The 22,192-nt window shown below is 39.1% G+C and overlaps 3 non-coding genes across 3 annotated transcripts; all 3 read left to right on the forward strand.

Annotated features, from left to right (window-relative positions):
- The first annotated feature begins 3,062 nt into the window (after window positions 1–3,062).
- Window positions 3,063–3,136, forward strand: TRNAL-UAA. The gene has a single exon. It is a non-coding gene; the product is annotated as a tRNA-Leu (tRNA).
- Window positions 3,137–8,732: 5,596 nt separating this feature from the next.
- Window positions 8,733–8,806, forward strand: TRNAI-UAU. The gene has a single exon. It is a non-coding gene; the product is annotated as a tRNA-Ile (tRNA).
- Window positions 8,807–9,486: 680 nt separating this feature from the next.
- TRNAL-UAA lies at window positions 9,487–9,560 on the forward strand. The gene has a single exon. It is a non-coding gene; the product is annotated as a tRNA-Leu (tRNA).
- Window positions 9,561–22,192: the final 12,632 nt, after the last annotated feature.

A 22,192-nucleotide genomic window follows, 5' to 3' on the forward strand; every position in this document is an offset into this window, starting at 1 on the left:
ACTTTTAATGTAAGAAATATACGTGATATCAATAAAGATTAGATTGTAGATCATAGGTTCCTTAAAAGTTTAGATATTGAAGTTTTCATATCTTTCTGGGTTAGTAATTACAATTGCCTATTTCTTTTTTAATTAATACATGAAACAGTTTATATTCCTGAGGAATCGTTCGCCAAATCATGGTTTGAATATTTATTCACTTTCCTTTACTCTGGGATAAAATATACACACTTTTTTTTCCTTGATTTTCATTCCATTCTATATAATATTAATTATATATTTCACTTTGATGTATGAATAATCCACAAGCACGCGTCCGCCCTTCCACCCTTCCACACACGCACATAAACCTCGTCAACTCACACGCGCACATCCAAACCCACACACACACACATACTGATGTAAAATAAAAATAGACTAACAACCAGCTATTCGACTAGTCATCAACTCAAAAAGTCTTTTTCATTATTCATTTACTTATACTTTTTTTGGCATGAGTATTACAATTAAAAATATGTCCCATTTGCAGGCCAAAAAAAAATGAAAAGGTTAAATTCCAACGGCATTTGAAAGACAATACTAATTTAGAACTTCCCTATAAAAAAGGGGGGGGGCTTGAAAATGTCTTTAAGTGGGAAAATAACGACTATTAGTTGTCGAATCGACTTAGGGGTTATAGAGCCAGTAAGTTTGTACCGAATGGTCGTCCGTTTTATGCTGCCCAAAGATTCCATCTGTGTATTTTCGGTCATTACAAGAAGTGGGTTATTGATGTAGACAAATGATTATGTACCCTTTACAGCTCAGTTTATGTATGTTATTACCAAAGATGAAAACAGGTCAGTCAGTCACTCAATAGTGTCTGACAGTGAAGTCTAGCAAGTAAACGCGTTTCCTTGCATAATTTGAATATTAGGACACTGCTAACGTTTAAATTTCACAGATAGGACATACATGACATATTCATAATTCCTGCAAAGTTCTACAGAATTTGATGTTGGCTGCAAAAGGGACATAGTATCTTTAAGCTAATGAGATGTTATCTTTGCATTTATTCATAATAATAGAGCAATATTTTTCGGATAAAAAGATCGACCCTTTCACAGTTCCTTTTGTTGTTATCATCTTCGTGCTAGCTTTTATTCAAGGTTTAAAGGTTTCAAGATTTCTTTTTATTTCCACATGATATAACACAATCAAATGAATATGAAATATATACAAATTCAATAACATAATATTGACAAAACATTTTACAAATGATTATACAATTGTTTTAATTAATTGGCACAATGGTAAAACATAGTGGCGGAGTCTATTAAAAAAGCATGGCTTATGTTTTATAGACCCCTTGATAATAAAAGAAAGTTGCAAGTGCTCTGTAATTTAGTAAGAAAATATATGTATACAAATGCTTAGGTAATCCTACACCCTCCCCCCCCCCCCCCCCCCACGCTACAAAACAAGAAGGTTGTCTTTATTATTCTTTAATATGCTACCAGAAGTACCAGTTTTGATACTGAAATACTTGCATACTGCAATCGTCCCTCTTATTTCAATTGTACGACGCAAATATGTGCCTTACATAAGCCAGACGACTTCCACATTGCACTACCACATCAGCGGATGAACATGGGAAAACGGGAACTTGCGAAATATTCTGGTATATGGAATAAACTTCGTCTCTCCTTTAGCAATAATTAGGATTGATAAACTTGATGTATAGCTTAGATGCTTGAGCCTTCAACCCCAAATCGGAAGGAAGGATTCAAATTCTATCTATCTCTCTCATTCTCTCTCTTTCTCTCTCTCTCTCTTCTATGCAGTCTATTGTGTTCCTTTGCTTTTAAAATTAGTTCCATTAGTTTATCACTTTGAACTGCCCTTACCTGTCGTATAAATGATTGTCGTATCTCAGGCCATTGGTAGTTCATAATTTCCGAAGCACTGATTCAAACATTTATAATTTGCCAGTCAAATCGTCTCATCAAAATGCATATAGAGAAGTATTATACACATGCATTAGGAATTAGATGAACATTTAAATGGAAACACAAAAAAGGAACCATTTTCAATCCAATCTTTGTTTTATTCTATTGAATATGTCGTGCTCGGTTTTTTTTTTAAAGCTATAGACAGTCACAACCGTGAATTCATAATACGTCACCGCAGAACCAAAGTTATTTTACGCATGCGTAATCGATTCTCCTAGCACATTTTTTTGGGGTTGCAATAATAATCAGAAATTCCACCACTATATGTAGAGTAGTTTGTAACATGTATAATCCTTTAGGGATTTCGAAAATATGTAGCTCAGTGGCAGAGCAACTGACTTATAATCAGAACTGGTCCCGGGTTCGATCCTCGGTACCTCCAAGGAGATTATTTCTTCATGTCAATCCTCTTCAATCTCGTCCATTTTTCTTTCTCTTGATATAAAGGATATTTCTTTCTTTTTTCATTAGAGAGAGGGAGAGAGAGAGAGAGAGTAAAACCGTATTATCGTTGACTCAATGTAGATGTAAGGATAAGTTTCATTTAGGTAGGCTGTGGCGTGGCGTGTGTTCACCTTTGAGGCGGCACTGAAACGATTGGGGACACCAATATTTCTCGAAAAATGAAATGCAAATTTCCCTTTCCAAACGTCCATATTTCTCCATGACCCTCCTAACCCCTTTACACCATCCCTTCACTACCGCCCCAAATCCATCTCTCTCTCTCCCTCTCTCTATCTCCCTTCCTCTCTCTCTCTCTCTCTCTCTCTCTCTCTCTCTTTATCCTTCTTCTCCCTCTCTCTCCTCTCCTATCGTTCTCTCTCCGCCCTCTCTCTATCATAAATCCACACGTCATAAATATCTCCCTTTTCTCATATCGCCACACTCCAGTGTCCTCATCCTAACCTACTTAGCCATCTTTGTAAACCTCAACCCCCAAACTGATAATTGTTACTAAACTTTCTATCGCGTCACCATAAAAACACAGGATATTGCGAAATGTTCTCGTTTAAAATACCCTCCGACCCTCCTCGGAATATTATGGATTCATAAACCTCATGATTATGTCGAGGGGGTATAGCTCAGTTGGTAGAGCGTTCGACTTAAAATCGAAAGGTCTTGGGTTTCGAATCCCAATACCTCCAATAGAGGATTTTTCTTTTCCAAGGAATAATCAACGGTGTGTAATAATGGCACAATATTATGTCTGTCACATCCGTTCTGACATCTCTCTCCCCTTGTCTTTATTTCACCTATATGCTTTTGTTGCATATGAAATGTTTTTTCGCTCTCCTGAAAATTCATGATTTTTGAGATACGAGGTATTGTCACCCTATCGATGAATATCTTTTATATTCGGACTTCACAACAAAATCTACGAAGAATTCTTACCTTATCCTTTTCTTGAGTAAAGACTGGTTAAAACATCGCAGAAAATCTGAGACACTGTCTGTAAATCTTCGCTGGAAAGTTGCCTGAAAAAGGCTGAATGTTGCGATCATTCGGGAATCGCACACACACTGCACTGTATGTGGTCACGGCGCTCGCACAAAGAAATTTTGTACACGTAAACCAATGGGGTTCTCAGCCAAATTTATTCATGCGGCCTTTACCCGGGGCACTATTGACCGGTACGCGGGCATGGCTAAAATCACGACCCCAAATTCGACTATTCAGACGGCTATATATTTTTGAAGAAAGGTATATAATAGTTCATAAGTACTAAATCAAAAATGTTTAATTTACTAGTCATCATCTCATCTAAAGCACAAAGAGAAGAATTGTACATGTATTACGAAATAGATGGCTCTTTAAAATGGAATTTTAATCCTAACCCTAAACCTATTAAACCTTTGGCGAAAATTCCCCCAGCAATTGTCACAGGAATAAACGTCGCACCTGGAACATCATCATTATCCACCAACCATTATCCACAGAAGGCGTTCCTTAAAGACAATTTATACTCGTCTGTTTCCATGTCATAGTTCACATAGTTCACAGGGCTTCTTTATGTTGCTAGGGAGTGTTAGTTGGGTTTTGAGCATAAATCTCGTCTCAGAGAGAGCCGGCGTCCCATCAAGAAATTTCTGCAAGAGATTGGGAAAGCTTTCTCATGTCTTTTGGATTCAAAGTTCATGATGATGGTTGGGGTTGTTCTTGTGAAGTGCCGGGGTGGAGGGTACACACATTACGTTAGGCCTTCCAGTAAAGTGAAGTCCACTCTTGGGTATTGATACAACCTGACATCGTGATATATAGACTACCGAAGGCTGTCAAAATCTCCATGCTACGAATGGTGTTTTTAGAACATTGCGTTTCTTCCTTTCAGTGGTTTAATTCCTCTTCCATGTGAATTTCATGACCAAACTGTTCAGCATTTTAAAAACCTCTTGTCTGCACTGTTTAATGATGATAAAATAGACTACAGAGTTGGACCAGGTTGTACACGATAATATATATATAAAAGTCACTTGAGCTTGACGTGAAACTGGATGACCGAAAATCGGTTCCACGATTTCCGAAATCGTATAAGGAATCCAGCATATGAAATATGAACCGGTAATTGCAATTACAAAAGTTATCGATCTCAATTTCTTTTTCCTTGCTGCTAATGCACGCATTGCTATTTGGTAATTGTTTTTCATAACCCGATCTTTACACGAAATCGTTGATACTGACGGGTTGATACGATTGTAGAACTTTCGGATCCGGAATACAGATTCTTCCTGTCGAGCAATATCGTTGGTGTGTCTCCAGGCAGTTCGGATTACGATCAAGTAGAGTACCGTGATGATAACCGCCTGAGCCCAGATCGAGATGGTGTAATTTAAAATGGTTATTGGTAAGAAATCTTTATCGGTTGAGTCCATGAGGCACATCCCGAATTCTCGAAAGCGGACGATGTCAAAAGAGTCTCCTGCGAATTCCATCTCGAGAAGGCCAATGATAACGAAACTGCAACACGTCGATACTACAACTGCAACACAACGTCGTCGAGTTACAATGGACGGATATCGAAGGGGTCGAATTATTAGGATAAACCTGTCGATATTGAGTAGTGTCACTGTTGCTGCTGAAAAGGACGGCACGATTCCCGCAAGGGATCCAATCGATTTACAAGCTACTTCGCCATAAAACCAGTACCCCGATAGAGAAGGTTTGATCATAAGGATGAATATAAACGTGAGCATAAGATCAAAGAAGGCGAGAGCGATATAAAAGACTTTCGAAGTGTCTGCCAAATCATTCAGCCTAGGTATAACGATAAGGTTGATGGTGTTGCAAGAAATAGAAAGTACCGTGCATACAACAAGAAACCAGGCTGCTGGGATCGGATGAATATGTTCCCAGGATTCGGTACCGGCTGCTGATTCTGTCGCAGACATGATTGATGGTTGATATAACGCTTCTTTTTTGTCAAGATCTGCCAAATTCTACATCAATCAGGACATCAGAGGGTCCACAGATAAGACAGATCTAAGGCTTCGAGGGAAACTTACTTAACGAACTAAATGGATTGACTTTCATGCATGGACTCACGTTGTTTGTCTATCTCTACGCTCAGTTTACTCGACATCGATAAAAACATATTGCGTAGCTACTGCAAGCCTTCATCTAGACCTGTGTCATAATTGGGAATTCAGTAGCGCTGGAAATTTCTGTACGACCGTTATGATAAAGAAAAGGCTCAAGTTTGATAAACATTCGGTATTGATCAGTTTTGATGATTACTCTCTGCCTCATTAAGATCAGGCCGTGGATAAAATGGGATAATGTTTTGAAATATGTTTTAGGTAAACTCACAAATCTAACGGGCTATCTTTGCACCTTTGACTATCTGTCACTGCTAATTACATTGCTGTCTGCCCTTTTAACGAAGGGAAAGTGCAAAATGCAATATTCTTTTACCCGTCTTTCAACCTTCCATTCGATTGCAATCCACAATATTGCCAACAATGATGGTTTTTATCATGCAATGTCACTCATCGAGTCACGCCTCGTGAGTCCCCTAAATGTTATAACCTAATTAGCTTTTCAGGAATAGGTGTCAGATAGAAGAAAAGAAATCCTTGCTCGCATGTATTCTGATCACGTCTTCAAATACTAAGGACCACTCTGATTCTTGACAAGAAAAAACAAGCTCATCTTGGTATCCTAATGCTCGAAGAAGTATTACACATGATTATGACCTAATTAATTATCAACGGAAGATTCCAGATGTCATGTTTTATCATGACTTTCAAAAAAATAGTTTATTTATCGTCTGTTTTTTTCCTTGAAGATTTCATTTAATTCCTTATTTGATATGTCACACAACATAATATGATGAGATAAAAAAAATTAAGCCTGTCGAATACTTTCATGCAAAGCAATATGGGACCTATTAAAATATTATCATACTACTTTGAATGTAAGAAATATACGTGATATCAATAAAGATTAGATTGTAGATCATAGGTTCCTTAAAAGTTAAGATATCAAAGTTTTTATATCTTTCTGGGTTAGCAATTACAATTGCCTATTTCTTTTTTAATTAATAAATCAAACAGTTTATATTCCTGAGGAATCGTTCGCCAAATCATGGTTTGAATATTTATTCACTTTCCTTTACTCTGGGATAAAATATACACACTTTTTTTTCCTTGATCTTCATTCCATTCTATATAATATTAATTATATATTTCACTTTGATGTATGAATAATCCACAAGCACGCGTCCACCCCTTCCACCCTTCCACACACGCACATAAACCCCGTCAACTCACACGCGCACATCCAAACCCACCCACACACACACACACTGATGTAAAATAAAAATAGACTAACAACCAGCTATTCGACTAGTCATCAACTCAAAAAGTCTTTTTCATTATTCATTTACTTGTACTTTTTTGGCATGAATATTACAATTAAAGGTACTATGTCCCATTTGCAGGCCAAAACAAATGAAAAGGTTAAATTCCAACGGCATTTGAAAGACAATAGTAATTTAGAACTTCCCTATAAAAAAAGGGGGGCTTGAAAATGTCTTTAAGTGTGAAAATAACGACTATTAGTTGTCAAATCGACTTAGGAGCTATAGAGCCAGTAAGTTTGTACCGAATGGTCGTACGTTTTATGCTGCGCAAAGATTCAATCAGTGTATTTTCGGTCATTACAAAAAGTGGGTTATTGATGTAGACAAATGATTATGTACCCTTTACAGCTCAGTTTATGTAAGTTATTACCAAAGATGAAAACAGGTCAGTCAGTCACTCAATAGTGTCTGACAGTGAAGTCTAGCAAATAAACGCGTTTTCTTGCATAATTTGAATATGAGGACACTGCTAACGTTTAAATTTCACAGATAGGACATACATGACATAATTATTCATAATTCCTGCAAAGTTCTACAGAATTTGATGTTGGCTGCAAAAGGGACATAGTATCTTTAAGCTAATGAGATGTTATCTTTGCATTTATTCATAATAATAGAGCAATATTTTTCGGATAAAAAGATCGACCCTTTCACAGTTCCTTTTGTTGTTATCATCTTCGTGCTAGCTTTTATTCAAGGTTTAAAGGTTTCAAGATTTCTTTTTATTTCCACATGATATAACACAATCAAATGAATATGAAATATATACAAATTCAATAACAAAATATTGACAAAACATTTTACAAATGATTATACAATTGTTTAAATTAATTGGCACAATGGTAAAACATAGTGGCGGAGTCTATTAAAAAAGCATGGCTTGTATTTTATAGACCCCTTGATAATAAAAAAAAAAGGTGCAAGTGCCCTGTAATTTAGTAAGAAAATATATGTATAAAAATGCTTAGGTAATCCTATACCCTTCCCCTCCTCCCCCCCCCCCCCCTACGCTACAAAACAATAAGGTTATCTTTAATATTCTTTAATATGCTACCAGAAGTAGCAGTGTTGATACTGAAATATTTGCATACTGCAATCGTCCCGCTTATTTCAATTGTACGACGCAAATATATGCCTTACATAAGCCTGACGAATTCCACATTGCACTACCACATCAGCGGATGAACATTGGAAAACGGGAACTTGCGAAATATTCTGATATATGGAATAAACTTCGTCTCTTCTATAGCAATAATTTGGATTGATAAACTTGATGTATAGCTTAGATGCTTGAACCTTCAACCCCAAATCGGAAGGAAGGATTCAAATTCTATCTATCTCTCTCATTCTCTCTCTTTCTCTCTCTCTCTCTCTTCTATGCAGTCTATTGTGTTCCTTTGCTTTTAAAATTAGTTCCATTAGTTTATCACTTTGAACTGCCGTTACCTGTCGTATAAATGATTGTCGTATCTCAGGTCATTGGTAGTTCATAATTTCCGAAGTACTAATTCAAATATTTATAATTTGCCCGTCAAATCGTCTCATCAAAATGCATATAGAGAAGTATTATACACATGCATTAGGAATTAGATGAACATTTAAATGGAAACAAAAAAAGGAACCATTTTCAATCCAATCTTTGTTTTATTCTATTGAATATGTCGTGCTCGGGTTTTTTTTTATAAAGCTATAGACAATTATAACCGTGAAATCATTAGAAATTATGTCACCGCAGAACCAAAGTTTATTTACGCATGCGTAATCGATTCTCCTAGCACATTTTTTTTGGGTTGCAATAATTATCAAAAAGTCCACCACTATAATTATATGTAGAGTAGTTTGTAACATGTATAATCCTTTAGGGATTTCGAAAATATGTTCATGGGGGTGTAGCTCAGTGGCAGAGCAACTGACTTATAATCAGAACTGGTCCCGGGTTCGATCCTCGGTACCTCCAAGGGGATTTTTTCTTCATGTCAATCCTCTTCAATCTCGTTCATTTTTCTTTTATATAAGGATATAAGGATATTTCTTTCTTTTTTCATTAGAGAGAGGGGGGAGAGAGAGAGAGTAAAACCGTATTATCGTTGACTCAATGTAGATGTAAGGATAAGTTTCATTTAGGTAGGCTGTGGCGTGGCGTGTGTTCACCTTTGAGGCGGCACTGAAACGATTGGGGACACCAGTATTTCTCGAAAAATGAAATGCAAATTTCCCTTCCAAACGTCCATATTTCTACATGACCCTCCTAACCCCTTTACACCATCCCTTCACTACCGCCCCAAATCCATCTCTCTCTCTCCCTCTCTCTATCTCCCTTCCCCTCTCTCTCTCTCTCTCTCTCTCTTATCCTTCTTCTCCCTCTCTCTCCTCTCCTATCGTTCTCTCTCCGCCCTCTCTCTATCATAAATCCACACGTCATAAATATCTACCTTTTCTCATATCGCCACACTCCAGTGTCCTCACCCTAACCGACTTAGCCATCTTTGTAAACCTCAACCCCCAAACTGATAATTGTTACTAAACTGTCTATCGCGTCACCATAAAAACACAGGATATTGCGAAATGTTCTCGTTTAAAATACCCTTCGATCCTCCTCGGAATATTATGGATTCATAAACCTCATGATTATGTCGAGGGGGTATAGTTCAGTTGGTAGAGCGTTCGACTTAAAATCGAAAGGTCTTAGGTTTCGAATCCCAATACCTCCAAAAGAGGATTTTTCTTTTCCAAGGAATAATCAACGGTGTGTAATAATGGCACAATATTATGTCTGTCACATCCGTTCGGACATCTCTTTCCCCTTGTCTTTATTTCACCTATATGCTTTTGTTGCATATGAAATGTTTTTTCGCTCTCCTGAAAATTCCTGATTTTTGAGATACGAGGTATTGTCACCCTATCGATGAATATCTTTTATATTTGGACTTCACAACAAAATCTACGAAGAATTCTTACCCTATCCTTTTCTTGAGTAAAGACTGGTTAAAACATCACAGAAAATCTGAGACACTGTCTGTAAATCTTCGCTGAAAAGTTGCCTTAAAAAGGCTGAATGTTACGATCATTCGGGAATCGCACACACACTGCACTGTATGTGGTCTCCGCGCTCGCACAAGGAAATTTTGTACACGTAAACCAATGGGGTTCTCAGCCAAATTTATTCATGCGGCCTTTACCCGGGGCAACGGGTATCTTTTAAAAAAACTATTGACCGGTACGCGGGCATGGCTAAATTCACGACTCCAATTTCGACTATTCAGATGGCTATATTTTTGAAGAGAGGTATATAATAGTTCATAAGTACTAAATCAAAAATGTTTAATTTACTAGTCATCATCTCATCTAAAGCACAAAGAGAAGAATTGTACATGTATTACGAAATAGATGGCTCTTTAAAATGGAATTTTAATCCTAACCCTAATCCTATTAAACCTTTGACGAAAATTCCCCTAGCAATTGTCACAGGAATAAACGTCGCACCTGGAACATCATCATTATCCACCAACCATTATCCACAGAAGGCGTTCCTTAAAGACAATTTATACTCGTCCGTTTCCATGTCACAGGGCTTCTTTAAATTGCTACGCAGTAGGCCTACTAGTTGTTTGAGCATAAATCTCGCCGCAGAGAGAGTCGGTGTCCCATCGGGAAATTGCTGCAAGGGATTGGGAAAGCTTTCTCATGTCTTTTTGATTCGGAATTCATGATGATGGTTGGGGTTGTTCTTGTGAAGTAAGTGGAAGATGTTTCTGGAGGGTAAGCACATTACGTAAGGCCTTCCAGTAAAGTGAAGTCCACTCTTGGGTATTGATACAACCTGACATCGTGATATAGACTACCGAAGGCTGGCAAAATCTCCATGCTACGAATGGTGTTTTTAGAACATTGCGTTTCTTCCTTTCAGTGGTTTAATTCCTCTTCTATCTTAATTTCATTACCAAACTGTTCAGCATTTTAAAATCCTCTTGTCTGTACTGTTTAATGATGATAAAATAGACTACAGAGTTGGACCAGGTTGTACACGATAATATATATATAAAAGTCACTTGAGCTTGACGTGAAACTGGATGACCGAAAATCGGTTCCACGATTTCCGAAATCGTATAAGGAATCCAGCATATGAAATATGAACCGGTAATTGCAATTACAAAAGTTATCGATTTCAATTTCTTTTTCCTTGCTGCTAATGCATGCTTTGCTATTTGGTAATCGTTTTTCATAACCTGATCTTTACACGAAATCGTAGATACAGACGGGTTGATACGATTGTAGAACTTTCGGATCTGGAATACAGCTTCTTCACGTCGAGCCATATCGTTGGTGTGTTTCCAGGCAGTTCGAATTACGATCAAGTAGAGTACCGTGATGATAACCGCTTGAGCCCAGAACGAGATGGTATAATTAAAAATGGCTATTGGTAAGAAGTCTTTATCGGTTGAGTCCATGATGCACACCCCAAATTCTCGAAAGCGAACGATGTCAAAGGAGTGTCCTGCGAATTCGAATTCGAGAAGGCCAATGATGACCATGCTGCAACACGTCGCTACCAAGACAGCAACACAACGTCGTAGAGTAACAATTGACGGATATCGAAGGGGTCGGATTATTAAGATAAACCTGTCGATGTTGAGCAGTGTCACCGTTGCTGATGAAAAGGCTAGCACGAATCCCGCACAGGTTCCAATCGCTTTACAAGCTAATTCACCATAAATCCAGTAACCCGAAATAGAAGGTTTGATCATAAGGATATGTATAAACGTGACCATAAGATCAAAGATGGCGAGAGCGATATAAAAGACTTTCGAAGTATCTGCCAAATCATTCAGCCTAGGTATAACGGTAAGGTTGATGGTGTTGCAAGAAATAGAAAGTACTGTGCATACAACAAGAAACCAGGCTGCAGGGATCGGATGAATATGGTCCCATGATTCAGTACCGGCTGCAGATTCTGTCGCAGACATGATTGATTGTTGATATAAGGCTTCTTTTTGACAAGATCTACCAAAGTATCAATATGGACATCAGTGGGATTAACAGAAACCTTACTGAAAGAACTAAATGGATTTACTTCCATGCATATATAGACTCTCGTAGTTGACTCTGTCTATGCTCAGTTTGCTCGACATTGGTTAAAACACATTGCGTACTGACTGCAAGCCTCCATCTAAACACTGTGTCATAATGCTTTGAAGTCAGTAGCGTTGAAAAATTTCGGTACAACCGCTATGATGAAAAAGCTCAAATTTGATAGTCCTTCTGGATCGATCAAATTGAATGATTACTTTCTGCCTCATTAAGATCAGACCGTACAAACAGGAAACCGGTCACCAGGCGCGTACGCAGGATTTATTCGAAAGGGGTGTTTTAAAATGGGGTTGGGGGGGGGTATTAAGGTCAACTTTTTTAGATCACCTATTACCACAATTGGGTTTTAGTTATGATTATTTTTTATTTAATTTTTAAAAAGTTGAGGGAGGGGGGATATCCTCCAAAATACACCCTACAAAATTGAGGGGGGTTTGACCACCCCCCCCCCCTGCGTTTGCGCCTGTCTGTCCCTGTTAATAACATTCTTGTCTGCCCTCATAACGAAGGGAAAGTGGAAAATGCAATATTCTTTTAACGTCTTTCAACCTTTCATCAGATTGCAATCCACAATATTGCCAAGTGCAAATATAGGCATCAACGTAGAATCACTTTAAGCCAACCCTTATCATGCAATGTCACTCATCGAGTAATTAGCTTTTCATGAATAAGTGTCAGGTAGAAGAAAAGAAGTCCTCGCTCGCATTCATGACACTCATCCGAACTTTCTCGTCCAAACTTTCTCATTCTTTCTATTTTTCTTGTGCGCCTCGGAATAGCATATTGTCTAGATAGACGGCGCTATACAAATGCCTATTATTATTATTTATTTTAATCAGGACTTCAAATTCTAAGGACCACTCTGACTCTTGACAAGGACAAAATGCTCATTTTGGTTCCCTACTCAGTGGCGGATCAATGGGGGTTAGGGGGTTACCCCCCCCCCCCCCCCTCTTGGGCTGTCAAGTGAAAATGTGAAACGCATAGAAAAACGCCATCCTGTGTCCAGACCCAAAAATCGCCAGACCACAAACACACTGTTGGTCATAATGGTGGAATATTTATTTTTACCCCAGTTTAGGGAAGGATTTTTAAAAATTATTTATTTCTAATAGATCTAGATAATGGCATACATTCTCACATTTTATTGAATATTAATTTGCGAGTGTTTGTTTTGCGTGACTGCTTAATCATATGTGTGCTACTATGCTAATCAGCTGGGACCTACGTCCTTAAGTCATAATTGACAGTAATAAGGATTAATGCCTCACAAAAGAGCACTAATATATAGCTGATTGACACGATTTTTATCCTGGGGCCTCACAGTAACAAGGCCATTGCTTAGCCCCTGAATCATGACTGTACGCAGTGTTTGCCAGGGTACGCGGCCCCTTCCACAAATCCCCCAAAACGAAGAAAATGCAATAAATTATCAATAATTCATTGCATTTCCCCCCGGCCCCCAACAGGAAAAATTCCTCTGTAGGGCCATGCATTATGGTTCAAGGCATGGCCACAAGAGGACTGGCCTCATTACTGTGAGGCCCCAGGATAAAAATCGTGTCGATCAGCTATATTAGTGCCCCTTTTTGAGGCATTAATCCTCATTACTGTCAATTATGATTTAAGGACGTAGGTTCCCTAGCTGATTAGCATAGGAGCACACATATGATTTAGGAGTCACGCAGAACAAACACTCGCAAATTAATATTCAATAAAATCTGAGAATGTATGCCATTATCTAGATCTATTAGAAATAAATAATTTTTTTAAATCCTTCCCTTAACTGGGGTAAAAATAATTATTCCACCATTATGACCAACAGTGTCTATAATTATAAACGGAAGATTCCAGATGTAATATTTTATCATGTCTGTTATTTCCCTTGAAGATTTAATTTCATTCCTTATTCTATATATCACACATCATAATAGTGCTGTCTGTCGCAAAGCGACAGTGACCGCCTTCACTTTCTCTTTACAGCTGTTCTCCATTCAGCTCGCTGACATGCAGCAGTCGTCCAAGTCTTGATTTCGATTTGCCTCAGCTTAAGGTTCCTCTTGGCCATGTCCTTGTAGCGAAGCTGTGGTCGACCAATCCCTCTTAATTCGCCCGCGGGTAGTTGCGAGAATAGTATTTGCTTCATATAGTAACCTCTCAAAGGGCATCCTGATGACATGGCCCGTTCCCCGTAGGTTCTTCCTCATCAGTAGGTCCTCAATACAAGGTAGGTTTGCTCGCTCTAGTATCTCTTTGTTGTCCTTCCGTGTGGTTCTAAGGTGTCTCATCCTGAAAGCGTAAAATTTGTTTACTTGACTTTTGTAGAGAGTCCAGCTTTCCGCACCGTATAAGAGAGTGGATAGGACGACAACCCTGTATAGTTTGCACTTCACTCTTGTTGAGACATGATGATTGGTCCATAGCCTGATTCTTCCAAAGGAACTACTGGCATTTGACATTCTTTTCACCAGCTGAGAGTCGATGCGTCCGTCCTTGGATATAGTGCTGCTGAGGGAGGTGAAGCCATCTACCTGGTTTAGAGCTGTCCCATCCACAAGGATCTCCTCCTCTTCTCGGTGGTCTGTACCTGGTTGGAGTAGTACTATAGTCTTTTTGATGTTTATTTGTAGACCTACCGAAGGCTGGCAAAATCTCCATGCTACGAATGGTGTTTTTAGAACATTGCGTTTCTTCCTTTCAGTGGTTTAACCCCTATTCTATTTGAATTTCAAGACCAAATTTTTCATCATTTTAAAACCTCTTGTCTGTACTGTTTAATGACGGTAAAATAGACCACAGAGTTGGACCAGGTTGTACACACTAATATATATAAGAAAATCACTTGAGCTTGAAGTGAAGCCGGACGACGAAACATCGGTTCTGCGATTTCCGAAATCGTGTAGGGAATCCAGCATATGAAATATGAACCAGTGATTGCAATGACAAAAGTTATCGATTTGAGAAATTTCTTTTTCCTTGCTGCTAATGCCCGCATTGCTATTTGGTAATCGTTTTTCATAGCCTGATCTCTGCACGAAATTGTAGGCACAGACGGGATGATACGATTGGAGAACTTTTGGATCCGGAATACAGATTGTTCCTGTCGAGCAATATCATTGGTGTGTCTCCATGCAGTTCTGATTACGATCAAGTAGAGTACCGTGATGATAACCGCCTGAGCCCAGAACGAGATGGCATAATTTAAAATGGTTATTGGTAAGAAATCTTTATCGGTTGAGTCAATGATGCACATCCCGAATTGTCGAAAACGGACGATGTCAAAAGAGTCTCCTGCGAATTCCATCTCGATAAGGCCGATGATAACGAAACTGCAACACATCGATACTACGACTGCAACACAACGTCGTCGAGTTACAATGGACGGATATCGAAGGGGTCGAATTATTAGGATAAACCTGTCGATGTTGAGTAGTGTCACTGTTGCTGCCGAAAAGGACGACACGATTCCCGCAAGGGATCCAATCGCTTTACAAGCTACTTCACCATAAAACCAGTACCCCGATAGAGAAGGTTCAATCATAAGGATTAGTATAAACGTGACCATAAGATCAAAGATGGCGAGAGCGATATAAAAGACTTTCGAAGTGTCTGCCAAATCATTGAGCCTAGGTATAACGATAAGGTTGATGGTATTGCAAGAAATAGAAAGTACCGTGCATACAACAAGAAACCAGGCTGCAGGGATCGGATGAATATGTTCCCAAGATTGGGTACCGGCTGCAGATTCTGTCGCAGACATGATTGATGGTTGATATAAGGCTTCTTTGTGTCAAGATCTGCCAAAGTCTACATCAATCAGGATATCGGAGGGTCCACAGAAAGGCAGCCCTTGGCTACGAGGAAACCTCACTTAAAGAACTAAATGGATTGACTTCCATGCATGGACTCACGTTGCTGGGCTTTATCTCTATGCTTAGTTTGCTCGAGATTGGTAAAGACCCGTTGCGTAGTTACTGCAAGCCTTGATCTAGACCTATGCACAATTAATGCTTTGAATCCAGGCGTTGAAAACATCTGTATAACGGTTATGCTTTAAATAGCTCAAGTTTGATAAGTCATTCGGGATTGATCAGTTTTGATGATTACTTTCTGCCTCATTAAGATCAGGCCGTGAATGAAATGGGATATTTTTGGGGAAATATATTTATAGTAAACTCACAAATGTGACAGGCTACTTTTGATTACCTGTCACTGTTAATTGCATTGCTGCTTGCCCTTTGAACGAAGGGAAAGTGGAAAAAGCAATATAATTTTTACCCTTTTCAACCATCCCTCCGATTGCAATCCACACAAAGTCATAACTGCCAAGTGCAAATACAGTTAATACAAAAACTCTTTAAGCCAACCATGATGGTCTCTGTCACGCAATGTCATTCATCGAGTCACCTAAATTTGATATCCTAAAGAGCTTGTCAGAAAAAGGTGTCAGGTAGAAGAAAATAATTCCTTGCTTACATATATTTTGATCACGACTTCAAATTCTAATGACCACTCTGATTCTTGACAAGAAAAAAGGCTCATCTTGGTACCCTAATGCTCGATGAAGTATTACATATGATGATGACCGATATAATCACGCAATGTCATTCATCGAGTCACCTAAATTTGAAAACCTAAAGAGCTTGTCAGAAATAGGTGTCGGGTAGAAGAAAAGAAATCCTTGCTCACATATATTTTGATCACGACTTCAAATTCTAATGACCACTCTGATTCTTGACAAGAAAAAAGGCTCATCTTGGTACCCTAATGCTCAATGAAGTATTACATATGATGATGACCGATATAATTACCAACGGAATAATCCAGATGTCACGTTTGTCATGACTTTTAAACTAAGCTAAATTTCGTATGTTTTTCCCCTTGAAGATTTAGTTTCATTCATTATTTTATGTCACAGGAACAAATGTCGGTTCTCACCTTGAGCATCACCCTTATCGACAGGCATTCCTTAAAGATAATTTTACTCATCTGTTTCTATATCATAGTTCGCATACACGGGACTTCTTATAGTCTTTCGGATTCGGAATTCATGATGATGGTTTTCGTTACGGGTTGTTCTTTTGAAGTGGTTGGAGGGTACCCACATTACGTAAGGCCTTCTAGTAAAGTCACGTCCACTCTCGGGTATCAAGAAACCTGACATCGTTGAATATAGACTGCCGAAGGCTGTAAAATTTCGCATGCCACGATTGATGTTTTTTTAAGATTATGTTTCTTCCTTTCAGTGGTTTAATTCCTCTTCCATGTGAATTTCATGACCAAACTGTTCATCATTTTAAAAACCTCTTGTCTGTACTGTTTAATAATAATAAAATAGACCACAGAGTTGGACCAGGTTGTACACGATAAGATATATATAAAGTCACTTGAGCTTGACGTGAAACTGGATGACCGAAAATCGGTTCCACGATTTCCGAAATCGTATAAGGAATCCAGCATATGAAATATGAACCGGTAATTGCAATTACAAAAGTTACCGATTTCAATTTCTTTTTCCTTGCTGCTAATGCATGCTTTGCTATTTGGTAATCGTTTTTCATAACCTGATCTTTACACGAAATCGTAGATACAGACGGGTTGATACGATTGTAGAACTTTCGGATCCGGAATACAGCTTCTTCACGTCGAGCCATATCGTTGGTGTGTTTCCAGGCAGTTCGAATTACGATCAAGTAGAGTACCGTGATGATAACCGCTTGAGCCCAGAACGAGATGGTATAATTAAAAATGGTTATTGGTAAGAAGTCTTTATCGGTTGAGTCCATGAGGCACATCCCGAATTCTCGAAAGCGAACGATGTCAAAGGAGTGTCCTGCGAATTCGAATTCGAGAAGGCCAATGATGACCATGCTGCAACACGTCGCTACCAAGACAGCAACACAACGTCGTCGAGTAACAATTGACGGATATCGAAGGGGTCGGATTATTAGGATAAACCTGTCGATGTTGAGTAGTGTCACCGTTGCTGATGAAAAGGCTGGCACGAATCCCGCACAGGATCCAATCGCTTTACAAGCTAATTCACCATAAATCCAGTAACCCGATATAGAAGGTTTGATCATAAGGATATGTATAAACGTGACCATTAGATCAAAGATGGCGAGAGCGATATAAAAGACTTTCGAAGTGTCTGCCAAATCATTCAGCCTAGGTATAACGATAAGGTTGATGGTGTTGCAAGAAATAGAAAGCACTGTGCATACAACAAGAAACCAGGCTGCAGGGATCGGATGAATATGTTCCCATGATTCGGTACCGGCTGCTGATTCTGTTGCATTCATGATTGATTGTTGATATAAGGCTTCTATTTGTCAAGATCTGCCAAAGTCTATATCAATCAGAACATCAAAGGGTCCACAGGAGAGATGGCTCTTGGGCTTCGAGGAACTGTCTTAACGAACTAAATGGATTGACTTCTATGCATGGACTTAGGTTGTTGGGCTCTTTCTCTATTCTCAGTTCGCTCGACATTGTTTAAGCACATTGCATAGTTACCGCAAGCCTTCATCTAGACCTGTTCCATAATGCTTTGAATAAAGTAAAGTTAAAAATCCAGTAAACACAGATTGATAAAAATCTCAGGTTTGATAGTCATTCGGGATTGATAAGATTTTTTTGATTACTTTCTGCCTCATTAAGATCAGGCCGTGAATAAAACGCGATAATTTTTTGAAATATATTTTAGGTAAACTCACAAACTGACGGGCTTTCTTCGGATCTTTGATTACCTGTCACTGTTAATTGCATTCATACTGTCTGCCCATTTAACGAAGGGAAAGTGAAAAATGCAATAAAATTTTACCGTCTTTCAACCTTCCATTAGATTGCAATCCACATATTTAGGCTAAAAGGGTTTTTGTGTTGACTGTATTTGCACTTACTTTGCATTACAATCTAATGGAAGGTTGAAAGACGGTAAAAATGTTTTTGCATTTTTCACTTTCCCCTTCGTTAAATGAGGTTTAAGCCAACCATGATGGTCTTCGTCACGCAACGTCATTCATCGAGTCACCATAATTAGCCTTTCAGAAATCAAGTAGATGAAAGAAATCCTTGCTCGCCTGTATTTTGATCACGATCCAAATTCTAAGGACCACTCCGATTTTTGACAAGGAAGAAAAAGTTCATCTTGATACCTAATGCGCTATGAAGTAAATATCCACACGATTATGACCTAAATAATTGTCAACGGAGAATCCAGATGTCACTTCGTCATGACTTTTAAACAAAGCTAAATTTCGTATGATTTTCCCCTTGATGATTTTCACTCATTATTTTTTATGTATTACACAATTTAATATAATGAGATAGAAATTAAACCTGCCGAATATTCAAGGCAATATATAGGACCTATTAAAATGTTATCATACTACCTTGAATGTAAGAATGAACGTGATATCAATAAAGCTTAGATTGGAGATCATAGATTCCTTAAAAGTTTAGATATCAAGTTTTTACATCTTTCTTGGTTCGCAATTACATATTGTCTATTTCTTTATTAATTAATAATAACACAGTTAATATTCATGAAGGACTATTTGCCAAATCACTGTTGGAAAATGTATTCACTATACTCTGGGATAATATATACACCCCTTTTTTTTCTGTAATCTCCATTCCATTCTATTCAATATAAATTATATATTCCACTTTGATATATGAATAACTCATATCCTGCCATAAGGCTACATGCACGCTACCGTTAAAGTGCTTTGTACATGCGAGTGAGCCATTGCTTCGCTGCCTTGTGCATGATTGCACTCATTCGTAATAACAGTTATTTTTCATGCTCATTGTACTGTGCTGCGTGTTTCGCACGCGCTATTCATAGTACCATCGTATTAATCATATTATCTCAAAATAACTTGACACGGGGGGATTTATAGCTTGGCACAATGGGGATTAGCCTTGTGGCATGATAAGAGATAATGCACACGCGCGCGTCCGCCCTTCCACACTCCCACACACGCACATAAACCCCGTCCTACTCACTCTTTTTAGTTTTTGTAATTTTGTTTTATTCTTCCAATTGTAATACAAACAAGAACAACATATACAATTGAATAAAATAATGAAATTTTCGATATCAATTGTTTATACATGAACATAAGCAAACAAAAACTAATTTGCAGTATTTAACTGAGCAACAAAGTTAACTTAAAGTACATAAGCATAATTTACAAGTCAATTGTACATGTTATTCACTCCATATAAAAAAATCCAAAAAAAATCTGGAGGTTATTTTACTGGTAGGAACAAAGCTCCTCCTTGCTCCCGCCCTCCCGCACACAAACCCACCCACACACACACACTCACTCATCTAAAATAGAAAGAGACTAACAACTAGCTATTCGACTAGTAATGTACTCAAAATGTCATTGTCATTATTCATTTACTTATATATTTTTTTTTGAATGAGTATTACAATTTTGCTAGTACAATTTTATATTTGCATTAATTCATAAAGGAGCAATGTTTTTCGGATGAAAAGATCGGCACTTTCACAGTTTATTTTGTTGTTATCATCTTCGTGCTAGCTTGTATTCTTTAATATGCTACCAGTGTTGATACTGAAATATTTGCATACTGCTATCTTCCCGCTTATTACAATAATCGAACCACGCAAATACTGTATGCCTATACATTTATATAAGCCAGCAGGCGTGTACACAAGGGGGGGGGGGGGGGGGGGGGGGGGGGGGTTGGGGGTTAAACCCCCCTATGGGTATTTTTCTGTGTTAAACCCCCCCCCCCTCATAATCCCCTAAAACCCCCTCTCCCCTCCCCCCCCCCCCCCCCCCCTGGATTTTATTTTTTATTATTATTTTTATTTATTAAAAAAAAAATATATATATATTATATATATATTCCCATGGCTGACCTAAAAAAGCTTACCCTACCCCCCGCCCCCCAACGGAGCAAAATGTCAAATTTTCAAATTTCGAGACCGAAAAAAAAAGGGTCCTCTTACCTCCTACCCCTCCCCCCCCCCCCCACCCCCCCCCCCCCCCCCCCCCCCCCCCCCCTCCCCTTGAAAAAATCCTGCGTACGCGCCTGTAAGCTAGACAACTTCCACATTGCACTACCACATCCACATCAGCGAATGGAAATGGGAAAACAGGAAATTGCGAAATATTCTGGTATGGAATACTGTATTCCTGAATCCTAACACTTCGTCTCTCCTAGCAATAGTGTATAACCCTTTAGGAATTTTGAAAATATGTTCATGGGGGTGTAGCTCAGTGGCAGAGCAACTGACTTAAAATCAGAACTGGTCCGGGTTCGATCCTCGGTACCTCCAAGTGGATATTTTTCTTCATGTAAATCCTCTTCAATATCTCGTCCATTATCCTTTCTCCTGATATCTTTCTCTTTTCATTTATTTCACTACAATAGAGAGAGAGAGAAGGTGAAAAGTGATTACCGTTGACTCAATGGAGATGTAAGGATAAGCTGCATGTATGTAGGCAGTGGCGTGGCGTGAGTGGCACTTTGATGGGTCACTTAAACGATCAGGGACACCAGTATATCTCGAAAAATGAAATGCAAGTCTCCCTTTCCAAATATCCATCTCTCTCCATGACGTACCTCATAACCCCTTACCACCATTCCTTCCCTACCTTCCATACCATCCACTCGACCACGACACCTCTACACTCCCCCTCACTCATATCTCACTCCCCCTCTCTCTCTTCTCCTTCTTCATCCTTTCTCTCCTCTCTTTCTCTCTCTCTCCGCTCTCTCTCTCTCTGTCTATTATCAATCCACACGTCATAAATATTTCCCTTTTCTCATATCGCCACACTCCAGTGTCCTCACCCTAATGCTATGGTCACATTACCCACAAGTACCTGCTCGGCGGCCGAGCGGCGAGTTTTTAGCCAATTTTGCTCGGCCGCCGCCCGGTCGCCGCTCGGTCGCCGCTGGGAGATCAGTCGGTCACTGGGCGGCGAGTCCAAAATCGGTCGGCAGCCTTTGACCAGTAGCGGCTTCAATTTTAGACCTAAATCGCTCGGCGGCGAACGCTCGATTAGTTCGGTGCCCGGGCGGCAAACGACCAGGCACCGAGCGTATTTTGGAGCCCCGCCGATCACTGGCCGGCCGCTGTACAATATCTTTAAAATCAGCCGGCGGCCGGTGGAAGACTGCTCGGGAATCGGTGGGTCACCGGTCGGTCACTGCGGGGACACCGCGCGGAAAAGGTCCGCGATTTCGCCCAGTTTTGACCTAAAAT

Source organism: Strongylocentrotus purpuratus, unplaced genomic scaffold (assembly GCF_000002235.5).
Source record: "Strongylocentrotus purpuratus isolate Spur 01 unplaced genomic scaffold, Spur_5.0 spur5_scaffold_8, whole genome shotgun sequence".
In the NCBI taxonomy this organism is placed as follows: Eukaryota; Metazoa; Echinodermata; class Echinoidea; order Camarodonta; family Strongylocentrotidae; genus Strongylocentrotus; species Strongylocentrotus purpuratus.